At 52.1% G+C, this 8,206-nt stretch overlaps 1 long non-coding RNA gene across 2 annotated transcripts; it reads left to right on the plus strand.

Annotated features, from left to right (window-relative positions):
* Positions 1 to 234: 234 nt before the first annotated feature.
* LOC110335205 lies at positions 235 to 8,206 on the plus strand. Of its 2 annotated transcripts, none has more exons than XR_002381148.1 (2): positions 235 to 584; positions 7,056 to 8,206. It is a non-coding gene; the product is annotated as an uncharacterized LOC110335205 (long non-coding RNA). The 2 variants fall into 2 exon arrangements; XR_002381149.1 differs by lacking the exon at positions 235 to 584 and adding an exon at positions 3,624 to 3,982.

Genomic DNA, 8,206 nt, shown 5'->3' on the forward strand with positions numbered 1-8,206 from the left:
GCATTGTAGTTGCTAATAAATATTTGTTGAATGAAAGAACTACTTTACATCCATTCCATTCATTCATTCTCACTAGTCATTCATTCATAAATATCAGATTGAATACCTGAGCTTGGGAATACAGACAGATACACCAGACATTATGTCAAGCCTGCGATGGGAGGAGACAAGGGTGAGGACCTTGTGCTTATTGTGGTGTCTGAGAGAGCCAAGGTCTCCCCCCTTAACCAGTCCAAACTGCCACTGTATACTAAGCTTGTCCCACAGAGAGACGGAAGGAACTAAATAGCTTCACGGAGCTGCTGTCCCCACACTTTGATTCTAATGGCACGGTGTTTCAAGGGGCTCCCTGAAGATCAGACATCATGTAGGTACTGTGAAGATAGAAATAGAGTAGGCGAGGGAGTGATGGATGGGAAGGAGCTACTTTGGGCCAAGGGAGGCTTCTCTGGGAAGATATTGGGACCCATTTCTGCCTCTCAGAGGGAGGAGCCAATGAACGATAAAAGCTTCACAGAAAGACTTGAGGTGCAGAGACACGCCTTCTCCACAGTGATGGATGACAGATGCAGAGAGCCCCAGTGGTGAGCACCTCTGAGAGTGAGCACTGCTGAGTCTGGAGCACGTGGAGGGAGGGAGAGGGGAAGAGATGAGGGGCCAAGTGATGTTCTTTTAGAGTCACAGGCCATGAAAAGACTTTGGATTTGGGTCTGGGCTTTCTAGCAGGTTCTAGGCTGAGACCCAGAGAATCAACAGATGCCTTACCAAGCAGGCCTAGTGGGGGGTGGGGATGGGGACTCAGGTCTCAGGGGTATCATCAACTTCATGCAGCAGTCATCAACAAATCAGCCGCTGAGGTGGAGAGTCACGAGGGAAGCAGCCAGGGAACCACAGGCGATGGTGACAGATAAACATGCATTACATGTCCCTCGGGACCCCACACGTAGGACAGTTGGTGCTTGTCATTGCTGCCAGCAGTATAGAGGACGTCTGTATAGGTGCTATACTGTGATGCAGGATCTGGACCGCAAGAGGCTAGGCACGGGCCTCAAGGTTCATCTCATGAATACTTTCAAAAGACTTCTGGGTCGACGGGCGTTGGAGGCACACGCCTTTGATTCCAGTACTCAGGAGGCAGAGGCAGAGGCAGAGGCAGAGGCAGGTGGATTTCTGAGTTTGAGGCCAGCCTGGTCTACAGAGTGAGTTCCAGGACAGCCAGGGCTACACAGAGAAACCCTGTCTNGGATTTCTGAGTTTGAGGCCAGCCTGGTCTACAGAGTGAGTTCCAGGACAGCCAGGGCTACACAGAGAAACCCTGTCTCGAAAAAAAACAAAAAACAAAAAACAAAACAAAAAAAGACTTCTGGGTCAACTTTTTTTTTCTTCCTTTTTTGTTTTTTTGAGACAGGGTTTCTTTTTTGTTTGTTTGTTTGTTTGTTTGTTTTTTGTTTTTCGAGACAGGGTTTCTCTGTATAGCCCTGACTGTCCTGGAACTCACTTTGTAGACCAGGCTGGCCTCGACTCAGAAATCCGCCTGCCTCTGCCTCCTGAGTGCTGGGATGAAAGGTGTGCGCCACCACGCCCGGCTAAGACAGGGTTTCTTCATGTGGCCTTGGCTGCCTTGTAACTAGCTCTATAGACCAGGCTGGCCTCGAACTCACAGAGACCCGCTTGCCTCTGCCTCCATGCACTGGAATTAAATGTGTGCACCACCTTCACCCAGCTACCATTTTTCTTAAGATTGGCTTCTATGAGGCTCTGGTGGACTGTCTATGAAATATGGGGAATTTGAGTGTTGCGGTCCAGAGATCTCACCCAGAAGCCACCCTGGCTTTAACCTCTGTTACACATTGAGGTCCCCATGAAGTTTTCCTATGACTAAAAGAATTAGCAGCTAAAATGCTACCTACGGGTCATTTATCATACATGTTACAGATTTTTTTTTGAAACACCATTGACACAAAAGAAGGTAGTATACACGCTGGGCAAGCCTTTAATCCCAGCATCTGGCCTCCAAATTCTCCTAGCATCCCTCAGTCCCCACCCGGCATACCTTGCCCCCGACCCTGAACTTTCCAGCTTAGGGCTGGGCTGCTTTTCCTCCCAGAGGCTCTTTCGTATATAATCTGGGTACATTGGAATTTCTGGCTCTCTTCTTCTCTCTCCCTCCCCACTGCCCCTCCACTTTCCCCATGGTGACTTCCCTGGCCCCAGTCTTTGGGGCCAGTGAACTTGCCTGAGAGCAGCTTCCCAATAAACCTGCCTTTAATATAATCTAATCTGGCTTGAATTGGCTCAGTTCACCGGCGGAGAAATAACCTATGGTCTACATAGTGAGTTCCGGGATGGGTAGAGCTACGTAGTGAAGGTCTCAAAATCACATCAATAAAAGGAAGCTGCTATGTAAACCAGGTGTGGTGATGCAGAGCTCATACTTAGTGAGTGTGAGGTGGCGAGTCCCATCCCTAGCACCAAAGGAGGCAAACACTGGTCCAATGAGGTGGCTCAGCAGGTAAGGGTACTTGCTGTCTCAAACCTAATAACCTGAGTGCATTTCCTGGAACCCACATGGTGGAAGAGAACTGGTTCATGCAAGTTGATCTCTGACCTCGACAGCATGGTGCACAAATATTGTAAAGGGACAACACGCAACGTAATAATTGCAAAAAGATCTATAGGTGTAATGGGTTTCTTTTCCCTGGTGTCCTTGAAGGTTAAAAATTCCTGGGATCCTCAACCCCTCCATAGCCACAAATGTCGGGAAGGTCTCACCACACCTGCAGAGCAGGTGGCATGGTGGCATGTTAGGGGACGGAGGGTCCCAGAGCCACCTCACCCAGAGCCTCCTTTTCTCTCTGCCCGTCCTTGGGTTCCTGGGAATAGACTCTGGGGAACCCGGTCTTAAAAGTCTCTTCTGCACCCCTGGGTCCTGAGGGCTGTACTATCCTTTTGAGAAGAAAGCCATTGATGTCCATGGAATCCAAGCTGAAGGAGGCATCTTACCAGCTACAGACTATCTACAGCCCACAGGGGGCGGGACTCGGGGAGAATCCAGGTTACTGCTTGAGAGTCTCATCTGCCCAGTCTTGCCCTTGACTTTGAATTCAGCAGCTTCACTTCTCCGGGTCTGGGCTGACTCATGGTCAAGTAGGTCAGCATCCACTCGGCAGGAAGGCTGGGTGGGGCTGCTCGTGCCTGGGGAATCTGTGGAAATAAGGCGGAAGGAGGGCAGCTGTCAGAGGCATCCCGGAAAGCAGGCTAGCTTGCCTGCCTTGGCAGAGGGTTCATTGAAATGAAGGACCGAAAACAGTGTCTGACCAAGGGCAAGAGATCCACGGAGCCAGCACATACTGGGTCTCAGTTCTCAGTTCTGGGTCATCACGTTATAACATGGAACCCTCATTAGCACTGCCTGCTACTATCGGTACATCCCTGTGCACCTGCCGGACACCCTTGCTGGACACCCTACTCAGCCCTGGGTTTTCTCCCCTCTGCCTACCATCCTAGGGACCTAGTCCCTGCTAGGTGACTGTCATCCTCCCTGAATTCTGCCCTCCTTGTCATTCGTCGTACCACGTGTACAGTAGAGGGATCCAGAAAAGAAAGCTGGTTGCCAGGGCAACAGAGGATAAAGCCCTTGTTCTGTCTGGCTGCTGATTGGCTGAGACAAGTCCCACCTCCTGCTATCCTGAATGTGTGGGGGGTGCAGAGAGAAGGGTCTTTGATAGTAAGGAGAGGTACCAGGGTGCCAAGCCAGCCCAAGACTGCTGTCTCTTGGCCCACTCAGAGGCCTCCAGACCAGACAAGCTCCATCTCCCTTAGGAGCCTGTCGCTCTCTGCTTCCAGCTCCCACAGTGGCCACAGATGGCAGTGTCTCTGGGGACAGCAGCTGCGATTGAGTCCACTGGCCAACACTGAGCAGCTCAGGCTGAGGCATCTGGCTCTGTGCAAAGACTGCAGAACAGGCGTCTACGGGCATGAGGTGAGTCTGCAAGCATGCAATGTTGCTAGTGGCTTGGGAGACAGGGAGTGGGGCCCTGCAACCTTCATACTGTCCCAGGCAGGACCTGGACTGAAACAGGCTTGGCAATTTTCTTAGAGACCATCTGGCAACCGCCATAGCCACCCAGCCATTATGCATACGGAAGCTGCAGCCCAGAGGGTGAGGGGTGGTCCAAGGTCACAGAGATGGCCCGTGAATGTTTTCCCTCTTCGATTATGTCAGTCCCCCCAAGAAATCAGGAGAAGGTCTAGGAGTCCTCTGCTGCCTCAGAATGCATGGATTTGTATTTAGAGTATTGGGAAGGCAGAGGGACTCCAAGCTCTGCACCGCAGATGTACAGTATTGCCTGTGAAATAAACACTGCTTTGTCCCAGACTTTCATTCTCACAGTTAAGTTTTGTCATGTCCTGGGCCCCTTTCTCTCCCATACCACCGCAGCATCAGCACCCAGCAATTTTGTACTCTTTATTTGGCTTTCCCGAAAGGACAATGCCGGGAGGGTGCTGGGCCCTGCACCCCATCCATCCCCACATCTGTTGCTCTAGTCCTGATTCAAGACAAAAACTGCCGTTTAATCTATCCCTCCCTCCAGAGATGGGGCACCTTCAGCTGTTGGCCTTATTTCAGGACAGCCAATGGAAACCCCGGGGGCAAGGGGTGTCCAGGAAGCAACATCTCTCCCTCCTACAAGGTTACAGATAACCTGGGAATGGAGCGGGGTGGGGGCGGACTGGAGGAGCTGGAGGGAGGTTAGAATAATGGCATTTCTCTTGAACCTGCTCTGGGGGTGATTCTGGTCGCTCCCTTCCCCGACCAGCCCCAGTGGTTCATTTGCTCTGCTTGGGAAGCTGTTCCCTGCGGTACGGGACCCAAACCTCAGGCCTTCACCTGAAATGGGCTCTAAGCGCCACCACTTCTCAGTCGCACAATCCTTTGCAAAGTAGCTTGTCTAGGCTTCCGTTTTGTCCTTGGTCTATGGACGGTAACACCCAGCCAACATGCCCTGGGTAAGATCTGTGAAAATGCAGTCCCTGCCAAGTATGCACAAGGAGGGTCCTCAGACTGTGCTTTCCTTGACCCAAGGAAAGTGTAGGGGCGCGGGGAATGGACCCCTGCATCTTTCTATGCCAGAACGTGATTGGCTAAATGCAAGTTTGTCCAATAAACAAAGATACAAGGAACAGTCTAGGGAAAATAAAAGCAGACATGGGGATTGCATGGTAGCAGGTGATTGGTACTCAGTTCTGTGACAGCACCCAGCATGGGATGGGAGGTAGGGATGCTGGCAGAGAGCAGCTGGCACACACACGCACACACACACACTCATACACACACTCACACACACACGCACACTCACACACACAGACTTTTCTATTGCGGGCTCACGGCTTCAGAGGGGTAGAGACCATGAAGGTGGAGCTAAGGCAGAGGTGGTGGAACAGCTGAGGGCTCACATTTTGATGCACAGGTGTGTATGTGTGTGTGTGTGTGTGTGTGGTGGGGGAGGATTGGGAATGGTGTGGGATTTTGAGAACTCAAAGCTAGCCCTTAATGACATACCTTCTCCAACGAGGCCACACCTAATCCTTCCCAGACAGCTCTACCAGCCAGGGACTATGCGTTCACATATAAAAGCCCATGGGAACTATTCTCACTTAAACCACAGGGACTGAGTCTAAGGAGCCTGGGTCCACAGGACTATTGTGAATCAAGTTACATGTTCCCCTCCACCGTCCTGCCTTCTCTCTTTGGGGCTCCTTCAAAGTGACAGTCGCCGACACAGGTGGGGTGCTGATTATGTGTCCGGCTTGGCCTGAGTTGGCACTGTCTGAAACCCACAGTGTGGAGCTGGGAATGCAGTTAGCACAGTGCCTGCCTGGCTGCATGAAGCCCTGTGTTCGATCCCCGGTACTGCATAAAGCAGGTGTGGTGTGGTGACCTTAATCCCAGCACTAGGAAGGTAAAGGCGGGAGAAGCAGAAGGTCAAGGTTGCTGTCAAACTGAGGCCGGCCTAAACATACAAGACTGTCTCAATAACCAGTTTTTAAAATTTCTTTTTCCCCCAGACAGAGTGTAGCCTGACTGTCCTGGAACTCACTCTGTAGACCAGGTTGGCCTCAAACTCAGAAATCCGCCTGCCTCTGCCTCCCAAGTGCTGGGATTAAAGGCGTGTGTCACCACCTCCTGGCTCAATCGCTTTTTATAGCTAAGGAATAGAAGGGTAGAGCGTAAGAACACCTTACAGCACTTACATGGCAGACACTGGTATGGGACTATCTTACCTACATTAACCCACCTAGCAGCCGCAGAGCCCCTACCACTCAGGAGCTGTCGCCCCCATTTACAACCAGAGAACCCCTGATCATATCCAAGTTACATGGCACCAGGGACCGTGGGTGGCCTCATCATCACATAACTCGGCCGTGTAGATTCTATTGATAACGGATCAGGTGCCCTGGGGATGAGTGTTTGAACTCCATAAGTTCACCAGGCTGCAACTTGCCTGTGGCCCCAAGTCATCCTTGTGTGTGTGAGTGGGTGGATGGGGGTGAGGAGCAGGTTCAGTGGGGCCTCAGGGTGTAAGGAGAGCAGAGGAGGCTCCTCCTCCAAGCCTTGATCTTTCACTTTCAGTGAGTACTTTGCACATGCACGCCCCCACCCCGCCCCCACCCCTTCAGCCAGGAATAATTATCAATGAATGCTCTTCACGACCTGTTCTGGAGTTGTACTGGTTTCCCCTTCTGTCTGAGAAAGCCGAGACCACTTGTCCGAGAGCACAGACGTTAGATGGGGTCTGGAGCTAGCGCAGCTCTTGGCTATAAATCTTTCTTGAAGGATGAGTAGGAACTGAGTGTCCTCGCGTGAAGAGGGCAGCCTGGTGCATGCTGAAGGGGGAAGACCTGAGTCGCTCAATCACCCTGAGGTCTGCTAGGGTACTGTCCTCCACTCCCCTAGGCACGTCCCATCTGATGCTGGAAGGAGCGTGGCTCTTTCTTTCTGGGTGGTTACTACAAAGGAGCTTTCTTGGGTCCTCCTGTCTATGTCTTGGCAGCCAAAGCCTGCGTGATGCCGCACTTTCTGGACTGGTTTGTGCCTGTCTACCTGGTCATCTCCGTCCTCATCCTGGTGGGTTTCGGAGCCTGCATCTACTACTTCGAGCCTGGCCTGCAGGAGGCGCACAAGTGGCGCATGCAGCGCCCCCTGGTGGACCGTGATCTCCGCAAGACGCTGATGATGCGGGACAACCTGGCTTTCGGAGGCCCAGAAGTCTGAGACTGCCTGGGTACTCCAGACCCTCCAAGCTGACAGAGGGACGACTCCTTTGATCTTTCCACCCATTCATCTGCAGCCCAGTAGAGGTCCTTGTTGTTCAGGGAAGCCCCTTTCTGTAGAAACCAGGCACTTGAATCTTATTTGCTGCTGTGGGATCAAAATCTCAGAGTCGAGCCCGTTCACCCCATGCCTTCCCTTCTTAGCTCTGGGGACATCTTCCACTAGCCCCCCACTAGTCCTCAGTGCCTTTGTGCTGTCCTTCCCTCTACCACTTTACCTGGAGTCAGGTATGACTGTCCCACTGAATTCTGAGTTGCTTTCTTCTCCTATCTCTGTCTCACAGCTGAGCTGGACAGGCCTCAAAGCTGTCCCAGGACAAGAATTTAATTCAGAAGGATCCCGGCTTGGTATAGATCAGCCCCGCTCACTTCTGAGGGGTCAGGCTTAGAATGAGTGATAGTGTATGGTGGGGGTGTGCAGAAGGGCAAAACTTTGGGAAGGGGTGTGCCTGTATGTGTGCACACATGTTAGAGGGGGAGGGAGAGAAGGAGGGAGGAAGAGAAGGAAGGAAGAAGGGAGAGAAGAGGAAGAAGGAGGAGGAGGAGGAGGAAGAAGAGGAGAAGGAGGAGAAGAAGAGAAGAGGAGAGAGTGGGGCCTCAGGCAGAGCAGGCAGTGGTGGGTCAGTGGGTCAGTGGGAGGATTGTCCACAGCAGGTTCCACCCTTCCCCCTAGGCTGCCCACACTCCCTCTCTGTCCCATGCTGCACTTCCAGGGTTGAGCTTAGCCCTGCCTACCACCGGCTCTGGAAGCTCCTCTAGTGTGGAGGTTTCATTACTTGACTTTGCATACAAATTGGCAGCCTCCCTCAGTCTCTCCTGCTGAGGCTTCACTTATGCAATACTAATAAAGGTTCCATAGCCACCTTTGCAG

Source organism: Mus pahari, chromosome 17, assembly GCF_900095145.1.
Source record: "Mus pahari chromosome 17, PAHARI_EIJ_v1.1, whole genome shotgun sequence".
Classification (NCBI taxonomy): domain Eukaryota; kingdom Metazoa; phylum Chordata; class Mammalia; order Rodentia; family Muridae; genus Mus; species Mus pahari.